Genomic DNA, 19,693 nt, shown 5'->3' on the forward strand with positions numbered 1-19,693 from the left:
GTCATTTCTGATAAATAATAAAATAGAGAGTGACCATTTTTAAGGTATTCTAATATCATATCATATGCTTCTCTTCAAGATTAGAAGATTTTTAAACATCCTTTTGAAAAATTGGACCATTTGTATAACAATAGAAAGGAATTAACAAAATATTATCTGGGGAAATGATAAATATAAAAATATAACCCCAAAGTCTCACATTGCTCCCGCAGGCCCTGTATCTCCCAAGGTCCCACAGCTGGTCCATTTTTCCTTCTAAATGCCTCAATATTATCTTTACTTTCAAAGAGCTCTGGGTCTCTGAAATGACTTAGGTTAGAGAAATAGAAAAGAAATTGTGACTCTCATGGGCCTTCCAATCAGATCTCTGTTCACCAGCTTTGAAGTTTGTTGGTTTTCTGCTCTTGTCAATACAAATCAGGTAGGACCTTAGTGTACTCTATATCTGTTGTAGGCCTAGATATCCAATGACCAAGTGAAAATTGTTTAAGTCCCTGTGGATCAGACTATTCTGATTGTGATGGCAGAGAGATGCTGTATGGCACATATATAGCTATGCTTTTTGTTATTACCTAATGTTACTTGGTTTTTTGCCACCTCAGAATTCCCTCATCCACATTGAAATCAAGGGGTTCATTGAACTTTTGTGCCTCTCACCAAAATTTCTTTCATCTGCAAATATGCTGTTAGTCCCCTTGCCATTGTACTTCTCAAGGTATTGGTGAAACAGTTTCTAGCCCTTTCTAGGAGATAATTGGGGAATGAATATGGTTGGTCACATTGCACATGACAAAGCTACTCCAGAAATTCTATTTTTAATCTTTGTATTCCTTTCTCTCCTTTAGTCCAAAGGACTAATGGCATTTCACATTAATATTATGTGAATAACATATATTGTTCAGGTTGCATTAACCAGCTGAGTAAAGAATTAGAACTACTCTCACCTGTTTAACTAGTGTGTTTAATGTAGAATCTCTAGCACCGATATCAATAAATTCAGGTTGATCCATCCGGGACCAGGCCCTCTTAGAATCCATTTCCACACATATTCTCAAGATCCTAGCAGATATAAATTAGTGGAGTTCTAGAGATGTTTGTGTATAAGCCTTCTTGTACTTTTCTTCCTTGACTTGACCTTGGAGACAAAGAGGTAAAGAGAGTGAAATGAGAAGAATTGGCTTCCTTGGGAAGGTAACTCCCATAAGTGAGAGAGGACAGTGTCTTCAAGGAAGGGAAGATGGATTTCTTGACAGAGAGGAGGCTGACAGAGGATGCTCAATGGGAGGTGAGGATTCAGGGTACTCCAAGTTTCTCCAAACCTCCTGTATATTCCCAGAATACCGCCATTCCCGGAACAATGGCAATGGACTCGATAGATAGATTTTTCTGAGCTACCTTGCAGCAATAGAAAAAAGATTCTTTTAGCTTGATCATAAACAATCCCTGGGTTTCAATCAGTGTCTTTATCTGAGAATTTTGAGAATTGTTATTCTCTTTTGCTGAGCTTTCCAAGAAAGTGATAGACCAATATCTCACTCTGTCGTCCTTGATTTCTATGTTCCTTTCACTTTTATATGGAAGTGGCAACTCGATCTTAGAAAGACTTTTCTTCATTGGGCATTACCTCATTCCAGGTAAACAGGAATTATAATTTAAATGGCTGACTTATTACATTCTAGGGTCTTCCTGATTCCCATGCAAATGGAATTCTCCCTGACTTCAGGCCCATATCGTCCACATAGCCAATCTCAGGCTTTTCCTCTGCCATTTCTTTGAGGCCACGTGTGATGCTAGTTTTGGTATTAGTCAGGATTCTGGATTGCAAGCAACAGAAACTGACCTGAATAACTAAAGCAGAAAAGAAACTTACAGGAAAGCATTAATGAGGAGGTTGGAGAACCCGTTAGAGAGTGAGCTGGAGCTGAAGGAAGCCACCTCACACCCAGAGACAGCCTTATTATGATGCTGCAAAAGGCACTGCCGGCACTGTTGGTCACTGCTGCTTTGCCTTAATCCTTAACACTGCTGCTGGACATTCTCCACAGTCTCCGTAACAAATAGTGTCATGACAGACTCTCTACCTTCGCATCAGTTCTTCAGATTCGAAAAGCTAGACATGACAACCCAAATGGTTTAGCCTTCCACCGAGACTGACATATTGAGAACGGACATATCCTGCCAAATAGGAAGGGCTCTTTGCTGTTGCATATATACCCCTTCCTAACATCCCATTTCCCACCAAAGACAAAAAGCTTGCATCGTAAGTTATCTGCAGACTTTATGGTTCCTCCACTGGCATTTAGACAGAATTTCTGCCCAAAACAGGAAAATATTTGAACATTTTGCCTTATACTCCCAGATGATACTAATACTAATATTGATTTGTCACATAGTATGCACATGGGGGGAAAGGCAGCAGAAACTTGCCTCAGCTCCTAAAAGATATGTCATAAACTCCTTGAGGAGAGAAGCTGCCTTGTGTTAATATCTTTATAACTTGGTGCTTGAAACATGTAGGCACTCGATGTATATTTGTTAAATCAATAAATGAATGAATGAATGCTAGACATGTAAGGCTATTATCTTTTTAAAATGAACATTGGGATTTGCATCCTACTGTAGATCCCCTAAGCCACTGCAGTAGAGCCTCCAGTCTTAGATTAGCTACCTGCATAAAAACCACCTGGGGTACAGGTTAAAATGCAGATTCTTGAGATGTACCCCAGACCTAAACTAAATCCTAGTAATTATGGGTGAGGCTCAGGAACTTACATTTTAAAGAAGCACTCCAAGTTATTCCCATGCACAGTAAATTTGAAAGCTAATGCTCTTTGTGGGGGTTATTACTAGTGGCTGGAGTTTAAGGATTCTAGTTAGCAGAAATTAATGAGAGTGGTGGGAATAAAACTTTATAAAGCCTCATTTATAAAGCTTTGGTATTTATTTCAACAGCCGACGTGCGGTTCCTAGAAGATAAGTTTATTCTACTGCATACTTAGTATTATGTTAAAAGAAAGCTCATAAGTGAGAAGGAAAGTAAAAACTCAGTTATATCTTTTTAATGAGGATATTATTCTCATTTCTCTTGCTTGCCCAAGCTGTAATCTGAAACAAAAGAATGGAGAAAACAAGTCGAAAGATAAATAAAGCTATTTTGGCCACCTCTCAGCTAACCATGTTAACAAGCTCTCTTCAGTTCGGAGTAGGGAGGGTGAGAGTGGGCGAGCTACAGTGGAAACATTACAGAAGTGTTCTTTGGTATGACCAATCCACACAGTCACTAGTATAAGACCTTCAAAAGTACAGATTGATCTTCTGATGTAAAAATAAAGCTTTTCTCCACCTTTGGAATGGCAGTTCTTCTACAAATGTATGTCAAGTATATTCTTGGTTTCTCAACAGAAATAAAAGAAAAAGGGCACTTACCTGGCTGGGGAGACACCGTGGTCATGAAGGTGGTTTGCCCATGGCAAGGCTTATCTATTGCACTCCTGATCTGCTGACTCCTGCAGTTTCCTCAAGTGTGAAAAACTTGACCGCATAATTTGTGGTTATGGGCACTGCATTCATGCTCTCCCCTTGTAAGAAAAAAGAAAAGAAAAAGGAAAAGGTCAATCTCATATTTATGTCGTATTACTTTCCCACCTACAGAACACTCTTCGATGCATCAGCTCATCTGAGCGTCACATCTCTACCTGGTCAGAAAGGTATGCCCATTTTACGGAGTTGGTAAAAAAAGAAAACAAAAATGAAGAGTTTTTTTTTTAAATTCCCACAACTAATTGGGGCTGTAAAATAAGTTTGACTTTTAAATATATATATTTTGTATGAATTAATAGTATATTAAAACATTGACATTTATAGAATCTCTGTTGAAATATAAAATTTTAATTTACAGAATTGTATTTCATATTCACTACTTTTTCAATTTAATAAATGTACTTTCAAAATTCCATTTATTGTTGATTAAGTCTTATATCACTCTGCTGTGGAGTCATGACTGAAAAGACCTGATTCTTGCTTTGAAGAAGATCACTTAGAGTAGAGAACAGACACTCACATCCAGGGTATGCACTGACATATTTACTCAATAAATATTTTTTGAGACCCTACTATGGGCCAGGTATCAAAAGAATGATTGAAAGATGACTAAGAGTTTCCCAGGTGGTAAAAACATGTGTGCAAGAATGTGTGTGTGCGTGCACATGTTTGTGTGTGTGTGTGTGTGTGTGTGTGTGAATGTGTGTGAGATAATGGAGGTGGTAGAGGTAGATATAAGGGGACATTTGGAATGCCAAAAAATAAAATAAAATAAAAAATACTGATCTTGCTCAATCTCTTCATTATAGATCACAAGTTCTTTCCTCTCCAGAATGTCCTCTATATAATTTTTTAAAGAAATATGAACAAATATGAAAGAAAGTAAAATCTGCCACCACTGCCATCAATTTCAAACCTTAATATGTATAATTAAGAAGAGCAATACCATATGATTTCATGTATATGTGGAATCTAAGGAACAAAAAGAACAAACAAATCAAAAACAGATTCACAAATATAAAAGACAATTTGGTGACGGACAGAGGCGGGGGCATTGTGGGGCTGGGAGAAGGGAGTGAAGAGTTAAAGAAGTACAAATTGATAGCTGATAGGTGGTCATGGGGATGGGGAGCACGGCATAGGGAATGCAGTTAGCATTAATGTAATGGCTAGGTGGAGAGCCAGAGGAGAAAAGGAGCAATTGGGGAGTCATTTTATAAACTATATAAATATCTAACCAATGTACTGTATACTTGAAACTAATAAAATAAAAAAGAAAGAAAGAAAGAAAAAAGTACCATTAAAAAAAAGAGAGAAAGAGTGTGAGCTCCTCCACGTGTCTTATTTGACGACCAGAGATAAGTATAAAAAACAATTTGGTCAATTTGGTATGATTTCAGACATTTCTGTATGCTCATACAGACATATCTATTTATATGTGTGTGTATGCACACACACACTCTCTCATACATATACATGCAAACACAGGCATACATTTTATTTAAACACGAATGGGAATTATAATGTGTTGGTCTATGATTTTTTTTTTCCTGTATGTTTTCACTGCACTCTTAAGCTTCTAGTAAATAGGAGGTTTGGTGGCTTAGCTTTTTTCTTTTAATGTTTCTACCATACTGTGACTTTGGGATTTTGTTCCTTTGCAGATTGCCTTTGTGGGCCTCTAGGTTGCTGCAGATGAATGCTTGGCATTACTGGTGCTACCAAAGTGTCATTATCAGCTTTTGAAGAGCAGCATTTGCCTGCCTGCCCCTTTTGGCTCCTCTGTTGTAGTCTGCTTGTTCCTACCCTTCATCCATCGTGTCTATCATCACAGTACTCTCCGAATGATACTGTGTCTTTCCCAAACTAACTGTAGCAGCTGCTGCTCTGCTGTCCCTCAGTTTCTCAGAAAGCTTTCTGTTTCTGATTAACAGCTGTCTTCAGAAGGGATATGAAAAGCTACATGTTAAACCGGCTGGCCAAACCGCTGTCAGTGAGGGACCTGACTGGTCTTGTCCTCTCCAGCCCATAGCCTACTATGCTTTGCTATATTTCTTCTTAGGCTTAATCAAGAGCTCCTACCATTAAAGATTTAAGGGCTACTCTGTAATTTCATTAGTCAATGCTCAAAAAGCTCAAAATTTTAGCCTACCAAACAAAAACCAAATACCTACACCTACAATTAAATGTCTGGATAGAGTGCCGGCTAAAAAGATACTGCTGTGCTGAGAATTTGGCCCCCCGTGTGCTGTGGTGAAGTGAGATGTGTATGTGTTTATGGAGTCAAGAGCAACCTTATTTGCATTTAGAGGTAGAATTAATATTTCTGATAAATTTCTAAAAAAAAATCATTTAAATCTTCTCAAATACAGATGTTTTCTGTTTGTATTGAATTATTCTATTGTGTAGAAGACAGAAATTAGGTATTTAGAAATATCGGGAATACATATGAAGGTGATACACTCTTGTACAATGAGTTAAAGTTTGCATGCCTTTTGAAATTAAGAAAAAAATAATATTTGTTTGCTCTTTAACAAAAGCTTTTAATGATATATTCTAAGAGATTTATTGTCACTAGAGATTAAAATTAAAAAAAGATAACATTTTCAGTTTACCTCTCAGTTCTGCAATATTGGGTTAGGCTGGGTTGATTTCTCTCTCTAGACTTCAGCCTTATTATCTAAAAGTTGAGCAGTTTAGATTATTTCCAGAAAATGTACCAGATTCTATCCCTTCAGCTTCTGGTACATATGGTGCTTCTATTTTTGTCTAGGGATCATTCGAACTCTCAATCTTTTTAAAGGACGCAAATTTACTTATGTGTGGTTGGGGATGTAGAATCACATAACGATTTGGAGAGAAAGAGTTGACATGAGTTCTTCAGTGCTGTCTGTGAATACAGTTGCAGCCTACACTGGGATTGGATATTGAAGTCATTTTCAAAGGAGAACAATCACATATGGTCAAAATTACCCTTGAGAATACCTTAGGAAGTCGCCTCCTTAGAGCCTGACATACTGTCTCTCAGTAAGTCCAACATGGTCAGTTTTCCCTGCAGCAATGGAACAGATTGAGTCCCAGATGAAGTGGTTGACTTTTGTTTAAAGGAAATGTTTTATGGAAAATACATATTCTTAAATATGAGAATCATACTCAACATTTCCTGAGTATCAATGTACTTGATAACTAAGACTCCTAGGAACCAGTCTCATGTACAGTCTGGAGTTTGCTATCATTGAGTGCAGTGGCAGGCTCAATAGCCTGAAATAAAATAGCTTTTTTCCCTCATTTAGTTGTTTTTAGCCAGGTGCATATAATTTAATTTATCAAAGAAATATGTATATATTTTGTGACTGCACAGTACTGCTAATCCAGCTTAGTTCAGACCTCATCATCACTTGACTAATTCTTAATGATAACTGCCTAACTTCTACTCTTGACCTTACCCTTTCTCTTCTCTCTACTCTAACCACCCACTTTCCTGTCACCCACAGTGATTTTTCTAAAATGGAAATCTGTTGTGCATGAAATCCTTGCAATGGCTCTCATGTCTGTTGTAACATTTTCCAAAGTGTGTTCTATGGAATAATAATTACAGAATATATTTTATAATAGATTGAAGATTTCATGGGTTATTTTTTAAATTTTTAATTAGTTTCAAGTATACAGTACATCGGTTAGACATCTATATAGTTAGTAAAATGATCCCTCCAATTGCTCCCTCCCTTCCCTGACCCTCCACCTAGCCAAAGTATTAGTGCTAATTGCATTCCCTATGCCATGCTCCCCATCCCCATGACTATCCATCAGCTACTAATTTGTATTTCTTTAACCTTTCACTCCATTCTTCCAGCCTCCCAAATCCTCCTTCCCTCTGTCCATCACCAAGTTGTCCAATATATTTGTGAATCTGTTTTTGATTAGTTTGTTCTTTTTATTCCTTAGATTCCACGTATGAATGAAATCATATGTTTATCTTTCTCTGTGAATTAAATATCTTCTAGGTTCATCGAAGCAATATCTTTTTCCATTTCCTTCCTTTTCATATGTAGGGGTCTTGTTTTCTTATCCTTTCAGCCACTCTATCTTTTGGCTAGAGCACTTAATTCTTTTCCATTTAAAGTACTTCTTGATAGGAATGTAGTCATTACCATTCCTTATTCCTATTTTTTGATACGTATTTTTTCTTCTTAAAGAAGTCCTTCCAACATTTCCTGTAATACTGGCTTAGTGGTAATAAATTCCTTTAGTTTATTTTTGTCTGAGAAGCTCTTTATCTGTCCTTCAACTCTAAATGATAATTTTGCTGGATAAATTATTCTTGGTTGTAGATCCTGGGTCTTCGTTCTGTTGAATATGTTTTGCCAAGTCTTTCTGTCCTGCATAGTTGCTTTTGAGAAATCAGCTGCCAGTCATATGGGTGTTCCTTTATAAGTAATTATTTCTTTTTCTCTTGCTACTTTTAATATTCTTTCTTTGTATTTAAACTTTGGCACTTTAATTATGATGTGTCTTGGTGTAGGCCTCTTTGGATCCCTGATTTGAAATTCTCTGAGCTTCCTGGGGTTTTATGTCCATTTCCTTCACCAAGTTAGGGAAGTTTTCCATCATTATTTCTTCAAACAGCTGTTCAACATCTTGATTAGGTCACCAGAGGGATGAACAGAGCCTTTATCCTCTACACCATTACGCCGATCAGATGAATATTTGGAGACTTAATAGTGTCCCATATCCTCCTTAAATTATTTTTATAGTCTTAGCATCTTTTTTCTTGTCATTCTGATTGAGTGTCCTGAATGGCTTTCTTGTGCTCTAGATAAAGCATTTGATCCTCTTCTTTATTCACTTCGTTTATTCCTTTGTTTATTCCATTTAATATACTTCTCATTTCACATAATGAGTTCTCCGTTTTAGACTAGTTTCCTTTTATAATTTCCATTTCCATTTTTATCTTTTTGTTGGAGTTCTCTACACTTCCCAAAAATTCATTGAGCATTTTTATAACCAGTGTTTTGAACTCTGCTTCTGTTAGATTACTTGACTCCATTACATCTGAATTCCTGTTCTGTTCTGTCATATGATTTCTGCTTCTTTGTCTTTCCATTTTGGCTGCCTTTACGTGTCTGTTTCTATGTACTAAGCAAAGTTCCTAAGTGTCCCGGTCTGATTAGTGTGGATTTGTGAAGTAGATGTCCAGTGGCACAGTCCTGAGAGGGGTTCAGCTGCAGGCCAAATGTAGCCCCAGCCTCTACCTATTAAGATTCAGCAAGCAATCCACAGATGCTCTGCTTATAGTTGCCTCATAAGGCCACACCAGAAACTGAGGCCAGCTGCCTCCACCAGTGTGAGTCTCAGCAAGGGGCACCTGACTTGCTGAGGATACACTTGGATGTGGCTTGGGTGGGGCCTGAGTTGGGGTAGGCGGGGTTTCAGGAAATCCTCTGGGCAGAGAGACCTCTGTTATCTAGTTTGATGAGGTCTGGGCAATGGTGAAGCTGTTTCCCATGCACTGGTAGCGGGGAGAGCTCAACAGGGACCAATGGATACTGCCAGCACTTCTGTACCAAAGGAATCTCACCTTGGCCCTCACTCCGACAATGTCTCTCTGTAAGTCTCTGGTGCCCCCTGCGCACAGCTGAACAGGCACTGGTGCTCAGAGCGAGCAGGTTCGTCACCGTGAAAATCCTCTCGCAGACATGGTCCTTTTAAAAGGCATCTGCCACTGCCAATGCCGCAGCATCCATCCCACTCAGCCGCTCAGGATGGGCAGCCCCCCGTCCTCATCCCGTCCTACCTTTTGCCATTGCAGGGTGCTTTCTTGGATTTCTCCCTAGTTGTATGGCTCGTTCATCTAGATCCCAGGCGATTTTTCCTTGCTATTGCTCCTTGTTTCCATCACAACTTTGATTAGGTCGCCAGAGGGATGAACAGAGCCTTTATCATCTACATCAATTTTTTTTTCTCCTCTCCATGGGTTATTTTTAAAGATAAAATTATAAGACGGTGCATAGTCTTTCCAATCATAGAAAGTTCAAAATTCATATTACTACATTAAGGGCTATCAGAGTCTAGTGTTTTCCATTTATTTGAACATAATTTATTTTTTTCAGTTTACCTAATAATATACGTTGCAAAGAAAAGTAAGACATTTTGGTAGTGCTAACTTATAGATAAAATTTAACTTCCTGATTATGGTATTACAAGGTATTCCATGAACTGGCCCTAGCTTACCTTCTACCTAGCTATCCTTAAACTCGGGCAAGTTTCAGCCTTGACCGAGGCTTGGGCTTTAGGAAGCCTACTGTGCTTTGGAGCACCTTCCATGAAATTTTCTAACTCCTCCTTCTGAAAATCCTCGGGCCAACTGTGGTGGAAATATCACCCGGATGAGGCACTTTGGGGTCCGACTTGGACCCATGTGAGCTCTGTCCTCATTTATTCCCTTCAAGATTCTGTCCAACCTCTGAGGTTGCCCAGATACTGCCACCAAAACTCAGGGACTCAGGTTATGAGATTGTCCTGGGACTTGTGGCTGGCACTGGATCCTGGATCACTCTTGCTGACTAGCACCGTACTTCGTTGGCATGATTGCTTGAAAATGGGCCACAGAAATATACTGACATGTTGATTTGAGTTCATGTCCTCATGTTGGACACAGGATGAGTTCAGGGCTGTTGGCCATTGACAGTTCAAGTGCTAACCTTTGGGTGGTGGGTGTAACGGCAGTTGTCCTTTACTCTGAGTGTCCCCCTCCCTGCTGGCTCATCACTCCTTTCCTCAACTCCATGTCACATGTTTTCTGCAGTTCTCTGCAGCTGGAAGCTTGTGTATTACCTGAGAGCTTTTATAATGGCAGCACCAGTGGCCTTTTCTGATCATTGCTCTCTCTTATTCCCCCCACTTTCATGTGGCGACAAGACTGTTTTCAATCAGTCTTGAATTGGATGAGGGACAGGCATTACTTATGTGAAAGAGAATACTCTTCTTACCATGTCTGGCCCCTTGCCTGTATTTCTTGTTTGTGCAAGTGTATGAGACAGGGGTGTAGTTCACATAGAAAAATCACATTTCGGGAATGTCATGATTATGGCCTAAAGAGTTCAAAAGAAGACATGGGAGATGTGTTCTAGCATAATATTCTGAATGATAATTTATTATGGCCATAAAATTATCTTTCACATTTTACTGTGTAAGAGTTACATTTGGTCATTATCAAGGCAGCATAGTACTTTCAAGAGAGACATTGGAAGCTAGTAGTATCCACAGATGACATGGGAGATGATACAGAATCATAAGTAATGATATAACCAGCATTAAATAGGTGGTATTAGGGAACTTCAGAGGCGAAAGTCTGTAGTGTTTCAATACAAGTAGGTTCTAAAGAGCTATGGCATTATGGATTTATAACAGTATCACTATCTTTTTCTTATAGTGGGAAATATGAAATTAGGTAGGAACGATGCATTTAACAATGCAGAATATAAAGAGATGGTTTTGACATGATCAAGAAGAGGTGGTTTCTGAATACTACACAGACTCTTCACATTCACTGAGGCACAATAAACAAATATATAAGGACCTTCTTTCTCCCGTTATTCTAAATCTTCACCAATAAATCACTATACCTCAATCCATACATTTTAAAAATAATTTATTACTTTTCAATTACTTTTTAATTTAGTTGACATATAATATTAGTTTAAGTGATTAGACATTTATATAAGTTATGAAGTGATCACCCTGAAAAATTTAGTACCCATCTGACACCATATATAGTTATTCAAAATCATTGATTATATTTCTTATGCTGTACTTTACATCCTCATGACTATTTTGTAACTACCAATTTGTACTTCTTAACCTCTTCCCCTTTTTCACCCATCTCCCCAACCCCCATCCTATCTATTATAGTAGCCCAAATAGACTAAGACAATGACTAAAGCATAATAGATTTTAGACTTTGTGGAATCGCTACTTGGCCTTTTAAGCTAAGATCAAGTGTAGACTTTGTGGGAGCCCAAGTTCTTGAGTTGTATTCAAGGCATAAACCAGGAATAGAAACTAATTTTAAATGTCTTCACTTGATTTTCAAAGAGTATTAATGGATTTAATTCATAACATGAAACAACAATATCAAATCCCTTATCTTTATTTTAACTTGATGCCCATGGATCCCTAATTTGTTTAATTCCAGAAATAATCTACCACATTCTCATCCATATGGCTTGCAAGGCCTTCATGATTTCTGCTGCTATAGAAAGGCTGAGGTTTATCATGGGGGGATGGCAGGAGGATACAGTCACTCTGTCTCCTGTGATCCTCCCCCCCGCCCCCTATGGGTAACACATGAGAAACATACTTCTGACGTTCCATTAGGTCTCCTCTGATAACCTTTGTATTTAAGGAATGGAGAATTTTCTGCAGAAAAAAAATAGTGGTTGAAGGTTTCAGTTTTCTCCTCTCAAAGATCTGTGACCCTGAGAAGGTGAGGATTATGATGTATTTTCTAATTTTTCTACCTGTCATGAACAGAAGGCTATTAGTTGTCTATCACTGCTCTAACTGAATGCAGAGCTCTCTGCAGCTGTTAAAATTGCAGACAACCTAAGCCTGATTATTTAGCCTGTTCTCCCATGCAAAGAAAGAGGAAATACAAGGGAATGATTATAGCAATACAACCATATTGGAAGCAAGTCCTAGAAGTCGGCTTCTAACTTGAACTCGGGGAAGCTTCCAGGAGTCTCTCCCAAATAGGGATAACGGAGCTTTCTTACTGCACTTATCTAGGCTTTGTGTGAGGAGAAAAAAAATCTGACTTTAAGAGACCAGATTTTCTGCAACATCCTGGTTGCCTGAGTCCTCTTGGATGTCACTGAGCAAAGCTCCAATATTCTGCCTCATTCTGAAAGTACCGACATGAAATCCTTCTTCCACCCCTGGGTCCTAATTAGCTTTACTTACAGAGAGAATTCCAGGAATCCCTTTGGGTTTCCATGAGTCACAAAATTGCTTAGTGAATCTGAAGTCTCTAATTTGCTCCCACTATTTGCTCCAGCATTTTTTTTTTTTTTTTTGGTTTGATTTTGGTTTTGGATACTCTGAGCCTCATTTTACAGCTCTGATGAATAATCACTGTTGGAGTTCTCTGCTATGAACACTTAGCTGTAGCAATTTCCCCCTGTCCACTGATAATTGGCATAAGTTAGTCTCGTGAGTCCCAGACTCTGTCTACGTCCCATAGCATTGATCTAAGAAGTGCCACAGTTCTTCATTGGGATGCTGTTTCTGTGGAAGTAACATGGAATGTCTTTTAAAAATATCTGGGGGTAAGAAAAGTCACTTTTTTCTGGACTTCTATTTTCTCGTGTGCAATAAACTTTTTTCCATATTTATGTGCTGACATCTATTTGACAGTAACGCTAAATCTCAGGTATAAAAATCTACAATGGCATTAAAATGTGATTGCTTTTATAGATCCAGACAAAGAGACTTGATACTGACTTAGCCAGTAATGAGCCAGTAATTTTAAATTAGAAAAATAAAAAGCACAAATGAGTTCTCTACTTTTTGATATCCCAATACATATTGAGCACCATGGTAGGTACTAACGACAGTTAAGGCTTTCATTTCACATGAATTCTGAAAGGCAACGTATTATTCAGTATTTTTCTTTTTTTGCAGTCTCTCACAGTCTCTCACTATTCAGCAAATTCTTTGCATGTATTTGTTCGTTCACTCAGCATGCTGGTCATGCACCAGTAAGTACTGTCCATACCAATGAAACACTAGCATTGCATAAATTTTCTGATTCATCTCTTGACCAAAAGTGAAATACAAATCTATTGTTTTCTTTAGGAACAAACCCAATTTCTATAAAGGTGGACAGGTTGGTGTCTTAATATACTCAGACTGGCCATAACAAAATACCACAGACTGGGTAGATTAAACAAAAGAAATTTATTATCTCACAGTTCTGAAGACTGGATGTCCAAGATGAAGGTGCTGGCTGAGTTGGTGTGTCTGTCAGGGTTCTCTCTTCCTGGCTTGCAGATGGCTGCCTTCTCACTGTGTCCTAAGGTTGGGGTAAAGGGAAAGGCGGGTAGAGAGAGGAAGAGGGAGAGGGAAAATGGGCGGGGGAGAAATAATAAAGAAGATGAACGAGGAGAGATACCTTTTTCTTCTTATAAGGCCACAGTCCTATCTGATTACAGCTCTACTCTTATAACTTGATTTCCTAAACCTTTGCTTCCTAAAGACCCTATCTCCAAATATAGTCACACTGGAGATTTGAGTATCAATATAAAATTTTAGGGGATATAATTCCGTCTCTAGTAGTTGGGAATACTATAAAAGCATTTGGCCATCTTCTTACTTCAATAAAAAAAAAAAAGAAAGCATTCAAATATTTCAAATCTTATAGATCAATACAAACTTTGTGCTAAAAAGGATATAAGATCACCCAGTCTAATCTCCCTCTTAAAAGTGGAAACTCCTTCGCTGACCAGAATGCTTCTGAAGAAGGTCTTAGGATTTATTGATCTCTGTGTTTTCTGTTATCTTTTATTCTACACAAGTAAAAGTAATAAATTATTTAATATCTTAAAAAACTTTCACTATCTGAAAAAGACCAAAATCACCTTGCAAAGACCTTTTAAAAATCAGAAATTTTATAGTGTTTTTCAGATATATTTTTCAATTGAGTGAAGAAAAATGTGGCATTAAATCCCTGTTCTTTGGCTTTACTTTCTCTTTCACTCCAAGGGACAAGAAACAGTACTAGCTAGCCAGTCTATTAATGGTACACTATCCAGGAACTGCAGTCCCCACTGTGCTGCCATTACAAGTAGTCAGAAAAGGTCATTGTGACTTAAAGTGAGCACTGCGGGAGAAATGAGCTGGATCCATGAATCAGTGATGATTCATTTTCAGATCATTCTACCATGTGAAGCTTAACAGCATCTAGTGTCACAGGATGGGATTCTAACACTGAAAAACTCCATAGACATTCCAAGGTATTCGAAATTGCTTCATCTATATCATCTCTAGTGTTATTGATGGCTTATCAGATGGGGATTGATGTCAGTGAACAAAGCCTTACCAAATGCCAGCTCTGTGCAGTGGAGGGGGCTGGGGATAAAATGAAAATATGACACCCAATGACATTCGTAGAAATGAGGAAGAAAACTGGGAGCCCTGGCCAGTCTAGATAAGACCTCACTTCTCCTTTGCCCCCACATCAACACACCCAATCACCGACCCTTCTCCTCTCATTGATACTCACATACTCATTAGTACTACCTGCTTCATATCATCAGGACTGAGCTCATTTTTGCTTCCAATCATTCAAAGCAGCCTGCGACTCCCAGGTCATCCTCTATCCTTCAGGTTCTATGCCTGTATCAGTCCATATAGACCACTTCTAATCCATCACTCACCCTATCTCAATTCTTAAAACCATTTCATTATATATTCTGAAACTCAAGGTCGATCATGAACAAAATTCTCAATAACTTCAGAATCTTTTTTAAATGTTCGCTTTGCTGTCTTGCTCTAACTAAAAAGTGAGTCAAATGCATTGCTTCTGCTGCAGGACCTCTAAGTGATCGATATTTTCTCTCCCAAGCCCTTTCCCAGTGGTTTCTGGGGAAGATTGGTGTGCTCTTTGCTACTCATTGACACTTCAGACCATTCTTTCTTCTCCCCTGCTCTCCCTTCCCTGCCTCACACACGGTTTTACACCACATGTCATCAGACTATAACATCCATTCTATCTCTTGCTGTGGTTATCTACAGACCCCAGATCACTCCTTCTCACTGCCTTAAGCTTTTAGCCCCTGGGTCACTGAATTCTTTCCAATTTTATTTCTGTTATCGTTTTTGGTGCTTTTAATGTCTATGTAGGTGATCCTTTCAATACCTTAGTCTCTTATTTCCTTAACACTCTCTGCTTCAGTGATCCAACTCTCAATCCTAGTTTACGCGTTTAATCCCAAGGTCGCACTTTTGATTTATTACCATAAACTACAATGCATCTACATAATCTCAATTTCAATCATTCCATTTTCTGACCACAACATCTCCAGGACCTACAATCCACTGAAATGTCCATATTTTCACTGTCTAGTGCCACCTCTGCGTTCTCATGTGTAGCTTAAATTTTCTAGTGTGTCATAATCTCTCCCTGCATTCTCCCCTAACTTCCTTGCTAGTGTCTCCCTTTATTACCTTCATCTGGCAAAATCTCAACTCTAGTTAAATACTCTTTTCTGTTTCGATGCATTAGAATGGACTGAAGAACACATATACTTGTTGAGCTGTCTTTAATTCTGTAAAAACCATATTCATATCTGTACTTTAGCACAGCCCATCAATATGTATCCAGTTACAGTACACGTAGAAACACATTGATTCTCCCAGTCTATAGTAGGCAACTATTTTGAACCATTAAAACTTAATCAAAGGCATATTTAAAATTTTAAGAGTTTGAGCAAAAATTGATTTAAAAAGGGCAGCATTCAATCTGGCAGATAGAAAGGAGCTCCAAGGAGTTTACAAAATGAAAGACTTTTATAGGCAGAAGGGAAAAAGAACAAGGAAGTTATACTTACCAAAAAGCAGGTTGGTTATTTCAAGGTTACTTTCCTTTAGGGGATGGCAGGCAGAGGTAAGGCAGATTACCTAACCTGTGCTGATCAGGTGATTCCTGACTGACTGATTTATGATTCATTTCTGGAAAAGTTGAAACTATAACTAAGTTAAGTCTTTGGAGATGTGAGTCTTAGCATAAGTGACTCCATTTTAGGTCTGTTGTCTTGTTTACAGCTATACATTCACTTCCATTCTTAAACCTCACCCTTGGCTGATGGCATTGGTTCCTATTTTGTTTAAAAAGTAAGTGTCCAGCTGAGAACTTGCACATGCTTCTACCATCATAAGCTGTCTTCCTGCCTACATTTTATGCTCCCTTTTGTAACCATGATTTCCCTTTGTAACTGTTTGAACTGCCCATGCTCCTGCCTAAGGCTCTTTCACTTGGAAATGGGTCCTACCCCATTTCCTCTTGAACTCGCTCCAATCAGTATTATAATCCCACCATTCCACCAAAACTGTTTTTGTCTAGACTTTAGGTCAACAATGATCTCATATTGTTAAATCTAATTTCTAATCTAATTTAATTAGTTGGTTTCTTCCTCTTTCTTGCAATATATTTTTCTCCTTGGCTTCCCACATTCTTGGTGTTCCACCTACCCTGATGCCTGGTCTTTAACAGTCTCCTTTTCTGGTTCCTTCTCATCTCTCTGACCTGTAAACATGGTCTTTGCCTCTATTGTTACTCTCCTGATGATTTTAAGATTGTACTAATCCCATGGCTTTGAAGCACTTATACTTCAATGACTCTCAAATTTTATCTTCAGCCACACATTTTCTCTGAACTCAAAAATTATATCTTACTCCCTATTAGAAATTAATTTGAATGTCTTAAAGTCATTTTAATATTAATTTACCTAAAACCAAACTTCTTATTTTTCTCTCAAATTTTCCCCTCCAATAGTCTTTCTTAGCTTTGTAAATGCAACACCATCTCCCTGGTGCTCAGGTTGAAACTCGAGCCTACCTTGATGCCTCTCTTTCTCTCATACCCAATGTCCAATCCACTAGCAAATTATATCATCTCTACCTTCAAAATACATCGAGAAAGCTCCACTTTTTACCATGTTTATCACTTCCCCCTTGGTGCAAGCTATTATCAACTTTCATATAGATTATTGCAATGGCCTCCTAATTGATCTCCCTGTTTCTCTTCTTGCAAACAAAGCCAGAGTAATCTTTTAAATTTTTAAATTAGATGATATCACTCCTCCGCAAAAATGTTCAATGATTTCCCATCTTAAAGCAAAAGTCAAAATGCTTACAATGGCTTGCAGTATTGAATGGTTTGCCCTACCTCCCCTTACCTTTCTAATTTAATGTCTTACTTTTATCTTCTTTGTTAACTCAGCTCCAGCCACACTGGCTGCTCTGGCTTGCTGAGTACTCTTCCACTTCAAGGCTCTGCACTTACTATTTCCTCTGCTTGGAATACTCTTATCCAGAGTTGTATGGTTTACTTCCTCACTGCATTCTAGTCTGTGTTCAAGAGTCGATTTCTCAATATATTCTTCCATGACCATTCTCCTAAACTGAAATTCCCACTACCACCCTCTGCTACCAAGATTTCTCATTCCTTTTCTTTCTTTTTCTTTTCTGTAGAATTTATTACCATCTGACTCTTCGTATATTTTTTCTCATATATGCCAACAGAAAACTAATTATGTTTATTACACTAGAAAAGAAGGTTCGTGTTAACAGGAAGTTTTAATTTCTTTAAAATTTATATCCCTGTACCTTAAAGAGTTCCTGAAATACAATGGGCACATAATAAATAGGTGTCGAATCAGTTACAAAGAGGTTGGCAGTCTACTTTGGGGAAAAGTTGAATTAAAATAATGAACTATACATTCCAGTTTGCTTAGGTGCACCTACTTGACAATCCACTTTACCAGCTAAGTCTTTCACTTTATTCATATATTTGTGAAGGAATCAGAATCAGGACCGTTAGCTGTGATGAATGTCACGTCCTTCATTGTAAATCATCTACTGATAAGAATTGTTAATCTTTAGCCTTCATTCAAAGACTGTTCTTGAAGAATAGCAGTGTTTATTATCCTGTAGACAAATTCTCCTGTTATGGCATTTCTTTTATATTGCGTTGGTGTATTTCTGGTATTGGTCCTGGTCTTCTCTGGTTCAGTCCTACTAAGTAATAAAATATGTATAGATATCTATGATACCATATGGTTGATATCTAGAAACATTAAGTCTCTATAATTTTCCAAGAGGATCCTCACATAAGGAAGGAGAAAATGAATGAGTAATATTCATTTATCCATTTTTATTTTCATTTGCTCATCCATTCAGTAGATTAGTAGATTAGTTTTTGTTTTTTTTTTTTAAATGTCTACAGCACCTGGTATTCCTAGGTGGTCTCCCATGTAAGTACTAATCAAGGCCTGACCCTGATTAGCTTCTGAAATCAGATGAGATCAGGCACATTCAGGGTGGCATGGCTGTAGATTAGTTTTTAGTGCCTCCTATGTTCATTCATCACTAGAGTGTTCTAAGTTCAATAGTACCACATTTAAGGATCAGAAAACCTCAATTTTAATTCCCACTCTAGTACTTTCTCTCTATGCAATTGTTCCTATCAGTTTTTCTATCTGTCCCCTATAAGAAGATTATATTCCTTCCACTTCTAAAAATAGGCTTGAACATGTGACTTGCTTTAGCCAATGAAATGCGAGTAGAGTATTTTATGCTAAGTCTCAGCAAAAACTCTGTGTGGTTCCACCATTGCCTTTTTACCTCTGCCATGCAATAAGACAGAGCTTCTTCTTCAGCCTGGGTCCTAAAATGAAGGAGATGTGGGGCAGAATGAAAGATAATTCACAAAATGCCCTGCGCATGAGTGATATATAAATGCTTGTTATTGTAACCCACTGAAATTTAGGGTTCATTATGCAGCATGACCTAGTGGCTTTCAACAGGTGTCATAGTTTTTTCATTTATGCAAAGAGGAAAATAATATCTTCCTTGTCTATCTCACAGAGTTGTTGAGAGGTCCAAATGAGAAATATACATGTGAAAATTTGCATAAAATTCTATTACACTATTCAAATTAGTTTTGGAACTCTTAAGTAGAGTAGTATCCCTTTATCTGCGGAGGATATGTTCTGAGACTCCAGTGGATGCCTGAAATTGTGGATAGTACCGAACCTTATATAAACTACGTTTTTTTCTATATATACAAAGCTATGATAAAGTTTAACTTATAGATACAGTAAGAGATTAACAATAATAACTAATAATAAAATAGAACAATTGTAACTATACTATAATAAAAGTTTTGTAAGGGATGATTCACTTCCCAGGTCGGATAGAGTGGGATGGCTCAAGATTTCATCGTGCTACTTTGAATGATGTGCAATTGAAAATTTATGAATTGTTTATTTCTGGAATTTTCCATCTAATATTTTTGGACTGTAGTTGACTGTGGATAACTAAAACTATGGAAAGCAAACTGTGGGTAAGGAGGGGAGGCTACCGTATATGGTAT

At 37.9% G+C, this 19,693-nt stretch overlaps 2 long non-coding RNA genes, 1 other non-coding gene and 1 pseudogene across 4 annotated transcripts in view; 2 read left to right on the forward strand and 2 right to left on the reverse strand.

Moving 5' to 3' along the window:
- Positions 1-39: 39 nt before the first annotated feature.
- On the reverse strand, positions 40-16,291 carry LOC120609329 (uncharacterized). 2 transcript variants are annotated; one of them, XR_005654743.1, is made up of 4 exons: positions 16,149-16,291; positions 13,510-13,612; positions 3,427-3,578; positions 40-1,135 (listed from the first exon to the last, which is right to left on the reverse strand). It is a non-coding gene; the product is annotated as an uncharacterized LOC120609329 (long non-coding RNA). The 2 variants fall into 2 exon arrangements; XR_005654742.1 differs by lacking the exon at positions 16,149-16,291 and having other exon boundaries at positions 13,510-14,387.
- LOC120609752 (U1 spliceosomal RNA) lies at positions 3,419-3,581 on the forward strand. The gene has a single exon (XR_005654823.1). It is a non-coding gene; the product is annotated as a U1 spliceosomal RNA (small nuclear RNA).
- The window catches only part of LOC120609330 (uncharacterized), a 96,223-nt gene continuing 89,203 nt past the window's right edge, over positions 12,674-19,693 (forward strand). Inside the window, exon 1 of the long non-coding RNA XR_005654744.1 lies at positions 12,674-12,866. This is a non-coding gene — a long non-coding RNA (uncharacterized LOC120609330). The remainder of the gene's footprint in view (positions 12,867-19,693) is intronic.
- On the reverse strand, positions 18,536-18,655 carry LOC120609979 (uncharacterized; annotated as a pseudogene).

The sequence above is a fragment of the Pteropus medius genome, unplaced genomic scaffold, assembly GCF_902729225.1.
Source record: "Pteropus medius unplaced genomic scaffold, Ma_sr-lr_union100, whole genome shotgun sequence".
NCBI classification, from domain to species: Eukaryota; Metazoa; Chordata; class Mammalia; order Chiroptera; family Pteropodidae; genus Pteropus; species Pteropus medius.